General features: G+C 43.5%; 1 pseudogene; it reads right to left on the reverse strand.

The window, feature by feature from the left end:
- Nucleotides 1-4987: 4987 nt before the first annotated feature.
- On the reverse strand, nucleotides 4988-5667 carry LOC121017715 (60S ribosomal protein L9-like; annotated as a pseudogene).
- Nucleotides 5668-6000: the final 333 nt, after the last annotated feature.

The raw sequence follows: 6000 nt of genomic DNA on the forward strand, positions 1-6000 counted from the left end.
CAGGGAAATGGGCATGGCCCAGAATATTGGCAAATGACGCTGCCTTTCATCTCCTTTTGGGATTGAGATGGAATCCTGTGGTAGACTGCCAAAAAAAAAAAAAAATGCCTGCAGTTCTTCAAGTGCTTTGCAATGTGACTTTGTCAGGCATTAAGAGATGGAATCTTTTCCCCTACCTCTTGAATCTGGGCTGTCTTGTGACTTGATTTGGCTGCTAGAATGGGGCAGAAGAGACGGCATGTCAGTTCTAAGCCCAAGATCTCGCACACCTCTTCTTTCTCTCGTTTTCTTCTGCCTTCACCATGAGAACAACACTGAACTAGCCTGCTGGGAGATGAGACAACATGGGGAGCAGAGCTGCATCATCCTAGCTGAGGCCATCCTAGATCAACCATTTCCAACAGATTTTCCAGCTGGTGGGCAGACACCTGAGCAAACCCAGCTGACATCCTATGAGCCCATTTCAGATCAGTGTAGTTGTTCAGCCAGCCCTGAAAGGCATGAGAAACGACAAATGGTTGCGATTTTAAGCCACTCAATGCTGGGATGGTTTGTTATGCAGCCTTATTATGGCAATAGATCAATGATGAAAGTACCAAGGGCAGATCTCATCAGTGACACAGGAAGTCTGTTCCCCTCCAACATGCACTCTTCCCCAGGTTCCTGCTAACTTTTGCATTTGCTCTCAATAGTGGCTTCAGTTCCATCCTCACCCAGACCCACAGAAGATAGGCTATGAGTAACCTACTTGGGAAAGGTGGCCAATTCTTGTGTTACATATGTCCACAGGAAACCACACTCATGTTCCTCTAGCCCAGAAAAGTAAGTCACTGACATGGAAAAAATCCAGACCTTTCTCTCTTGTTTCCATGCTTATGTTTTAATCCATTTCCACTCAATTCCCAACCATTCTGCTTTGGAGAGGGCTAGCTGAGAGTTCAGAATCAAGAAACCTGGAGTTGCACAGATCTGGATCAGACTCTGGCTCTGCTGCTTACTAGCTCTGTGACCTTGGAAATGTCCCTTAGCTCATTGGCCCTCAGTTTCTTTGTACTAAAAATGGGGATTATGCTCTCTATCTCTAGGGTTATTGTGAGGAATAAGTGAAGTATGTATTCAGGACATATTAAGTGCTCAATAAAGAGTACTTTTGACTAATTGGTTGGTTACTCGACCGGTTCTCTCCAATTCCCAACTCTGGGGCTTCCTTTCAGAGCTCTGTTTCGGATTCACACTGCCCGCTCCACCGCCAGCAGTCTTCTCAGGTTGCTCAGGACCTGAGCTCAATCTCCAGTCCCTGTGAGCACCCAGCCTCCTGTACTCTACATCAGTCTCCTGGTGCAGATTCACCTTGGATTGGCACAGAATGGCATCAAAGCCTTTTTGCAAATGGGTCAGTGGGCAAGCCTGCCTTCCCAAACCCCAAGCTCTACTGACCGCTTGCTATTATTTTCACATGATGCAATGTTCCCTCTCCCCTTTGGAGCAGTATTAAGTTTCCTTCCATTCCCATACACTTCAGAGACTGCTGTCCCTCTCACATTTCAGACGCTGACCGGCTCCTTTGCACTTTTCCCCTCTGCTTGTCTGGAGACCTGCATAATGAAATTCAGACAGTGGTGACTGCTGGGCTCTGTCTGCTTCCCCTCAGTATGGGCGACGAGGGCTGGGCCGCTCAGCCTTGTGGGGAGCGTGCTTCTCCCATGGCCTGGACATAAAACTGGGCAAGAGCAAGCCTGGTGACTTCATTTCTTTTTGTCAGATCAGAGGTCCCTCACTCTGAGGAGGAAGGCAAACACTTTTGATCTGACTGTGGGGGGAGGGGCGGGGTGGAGAATACATGTGATATATAAAATGAAACACGCTTTCCAAAAACAACAAGGCTGAGTCATAATAACTTACATTTGTGGCGCACTGTAGTTTGGAAAACTCTTTTCACACGCATTGTCTCGTTCAATTCTCACAACAGCCCTGGGAGGCAGATGGGACAAGGATTAACATCCCTGTTTAACCATGAGGTCACACGGCAAGTTGGGTGACAGAGTCCCAGCCCACACTCAGGTCTCTGGACCCCACACCCAGCCCTCCATCCTCTGTATTATGCTGTCTTCTCTCTTGTATTTCACACCATGACTTAGGCCCAACATTTGTAAAACTTTCCCATAGAAACATTCCTTATGGCAGAGGGGAATGAATATCCTAGAAATGCAAAATTACTACCAGATTCTGTGTTTTATCTTTAAAAAAATTTTTTTTAATGTTTATTTATTTCTGAGAGAGAGAGAGAGAGAGAGAGAGAGAGAGAGAGAGAGCAGGGGAGGGGCAGAGAGAGAGAGGGAGACAGAGAATCTGAAGCAGGCTCCAGGCTCTGAGCTGTCAGCATAGAGCCCAATGTAGGGCTTGAACCCACGGACCATGAGATCATGACCTGAGCCAAAGCTGGATGCCTAACTGACTGAGTCACCCAGGTGCCCCTCTATGTTTTATCTAAAAAGATTCACTCAAACTATGAATTTTAATTTAATAATTATGTCATATTATATTAGATATAGTTTATGTTCTTTAAATTTGTTTTAATGTTTATTTATTATTGAGAGACAGAGAGAGACAGAGCATGATCTGGGGAGGGGCACAGAGAGGGAGACACAGAATCTGAAGCAGGCTCCAGGCTCTGAGCTGTCAGCACAGAGCCTGACGTGTGGCTTGAACTCACAAACCACAAGATCATGACCTGAGCCAAAGTCAGATGCTTAACCAGCTGAGCCACCCAGGTGCCAGGTATAGTTTATATTCTTAATATAAAAGTAAGGTTTTATTGTAGCTTCTTTCAGATAAATACTTCAGGAATATAGCTTTGCTTAACCCCTGGTAACTGTGGAGGTTTGCGCCACTAGGTTCTAGATACTTCCAACCAGTCGGCAAGATGAGTGTGCAACAGACACTCACATAACCACAGCAACCACCTGAAGAAATGCTTTATTTTAGCCCTTACCCCAGTAAGGATGTTATTTTTTAATTGGTATTGTTGGCTGGGTCTTCCTTTAAACCATCTGCCTCAAGCATTCCATCCTATGTTGACAATGGAAAGACACATGTTTGTAAGGTATGTTTAGCATCTGAGAGGCTGAAAGAATGAGCTTTTGGGCATTGCCAGATGCACTGAGTGCATGTGCAGAGCAGAAAACATGCTCTCTAGGCAGAAACACAAACTGGGGAGCAAGCCCAGCCACACAACTGGCTGTGGGACATTCAGTTGAAGGGGCTGAACACAAGATTTAGGTCCTTGGAGTGGTTGTAAGCTAGGTGTAGCACCTTACATAACCCTTTGGGCAACTCTTCCTAGGCAGAGTGCTGATTCCACCATCACCCAGGGAACACTCTTCTCTCCACTCCCTGCAAGAAGCCAAGGATCTCTAAATTGTCACTCTGACTCCAAAGGGCTCTGCTGACTCCAGCTAGCGTTGCCAACATTGGCTGATCATCCCAGACCCTTGCTAGTGGGCTGTTTGCTCCAGAGAGGCCTCCTGGTGCCAGCAATCTGCACAGGTGTTAGGGACAATTGCAGCGCGCTCATCAGAACAGATGACACATAGCCTCGAGTCAGACGTGGGGAGACTGCAGTGACAGCTGATTCCTTTGGTGTGGGTTTTAAGAAAATGGGAATATATTCCAAAGTGGTCTTGCGTTTGATTGGTTGCAACCATGGACTTGAGATTTACTGAAGGAAGGAAAGGGGGATGATCTCCATAGCTAGCACGTAGGTAAGCTTCCTATGTGCCAAGCACTAATCTAAGCATCAAATGCATTAGCTCATTATCTTCTCACCACAGTCCTACAAGGTAAGTGCTATTATGGTCATCCCCTTTTCATGAGTAAAGACACTAAAGCACAGAGAGGGTAAGCAACTTGCCCAAAGTAAATGATTAGTATGTAGCAGAACTGGAATTTCAACCCAGGGACTCCACACTTTGAACCATACTATACCGCATCTCGCGACCTACACAGTGTACCCAAGAATAATAGTAACAGAACCTTCTTTAGTCATATTTATATCAAGCACTGTGCTGAGGGCTTGACATGCTCTATGTCCCATAATCCTTAAAACATTCCTGGAGAGAAAGTCCTGTCGTTACTTCTATTTTCTAAATGAGGAATCTGAGGCTCAGAGATGCTAACTTGCTGGATATTCCATAGCTAGTAAATGACTCGAAAGCCCATCCTCTTAATCATTCTATTTTACTGCCTTCCATGTAAACTGCATAAACTTTAAATAGCACAAAACAAATGAAACGGTTTTGCAGAGAATCTCCTTTGTAGTCTGGACACTAAATAGATACAAATTGACTTCCAAGAAAATGTCATAGGATTTGAGATCTGGGAGGTAGGCAATAGGAGGAAAAGCAAAGGACCCTGAGCTTGTGGTCAGAAGATCTAGGTTCAAATCCCATCTTTGGTGCTCACATTCCAGCCTCAGTTTCCTCATTTGTAAGATGGAGGTGATGGCAAAACCTACCTGTGGGAGGTAAATGATAAGGCATATGTGGTAGTTATTATTTAACATGTGCAAGGTGGGTTTTTTGTTTTTTATTGTTGTTGATGTTTTTGTTTTTGCATTGTAGTTCACTCTTGGTGTTGTACATTCTAAGGATTTTGACAAGTATATAATAGCATGTGTCTACCATTCTAGTATCATGAAGAAGTTTTAGTGTTCTAAAAATCCTCTGTGCTCCACCTATATATCCCTCCTTTGCCCTCCCAATCCCTAACAATCACTGATCTTTTTACTGTCTCCGTAGTTGTACCTTTTCCAGAATGTCCTGTAGTAGGAGTCATATAATATTTAGCCTTTTCAGATTGGCTTCTTTCACTTAACAATATACGCTTAAATTTCCTGTATGTCATTTCACTGCTTGATAGTTCATTTCTTTTCAGTGCTGAATAATATTCCATTGTCTGGATCATTATAGCTTATGTATTTATTTATATCTTCCCGAATCAATACAGCTTTTACTGCATCTTTAAAATATCACAAACAAGTCTGAAAAATCATCTGGCATCTTGCTGTTCCTGTAGCTGGACAACTTAGATCTTATTCATTAGCTTGCAGAACTGTTCCTTTTTCAGAAACATAGACACCATCTGACAATTTTCTGATATCCTTTTTTTCAACTGTTGTGGCTTGCTTACTCAAAGCAGCTGAGTTTGTTACAAGTTCGGTGTCATTTCCTTCAAGAACTAACTCATCTTTGTGGGCTTGAGATACCGAACAAGCAACACCTGGCCTCATCCGAACTCTGTGGATGTATTTTTTTTCACCCAAGAAATTGCAAATTTCAACAAGAGAAACATTCTCCTGAATAACAACATTGATGGGGAAGTGAGCACACACAGACTTCATCTGGTAATGGAATCCCAGTGTAACGCCCTTGATCATGTTCTGCACATGACTACAGATAGTGTGAACAGCAGCCAGCTCTCTCCTCTCCTATTTCCCCATCATTTGTCAATTCGGAGCCTCTTCTTTTTCTTTCCAAGGAGACTGAGCTCTACATTGATGTGATTGAATTCCCTTCACAGGGTTCCTCTAGGGCCCTTCACAATAACGGTGGGTCCCTTCAGAGTGATGTGGACATTTCCTGGAATGTCAACAGTCTGATTGCTGCTCATTCTTGCAGTAGATGTGACAAAGAGCTATAGTTTATTTATTAAGGTTTTTTTTTTAATTTTTAGCCCAATTCCTCTAATTTTATAGGTGAGAAAAGTGAATCCTAATGAAGTTAAGAAAACCGGCTCAAGTCCTACAGCTAGTTGGTGACACAGTCATGACTCAAAAGTGACTCTTCAACCTCTAATCCAGCACTTCTGCTACTTTAGTGGGCTGGTTTTCTGACATTTTCTAGAGTTTGTGTTTTAGGATCTCCTTTCATTATTTGCATCCATTTGCTAAACTACTGTTTCTCTCATAGTTGCGGAATTAGAGGTCAAAAAGAGTTTGGATAA

The sequence above is a fragment of the Herpailurus yagouaroundi genome, unplaced genomic scaffold (genome assembly GCF_014898765.1).
Source record: "Herpailurus yagouaroundi ecotype Mexico unplaced genomic scaffold, PumYag 77, whole genome shotgun sequence".
Taxonomy (NCBI): Eukaryota; Metazoa; Chordata; class Mammalia; order Carnivora; family Felidae; genus Herpailurus; species Herpailurus yagouaroundi.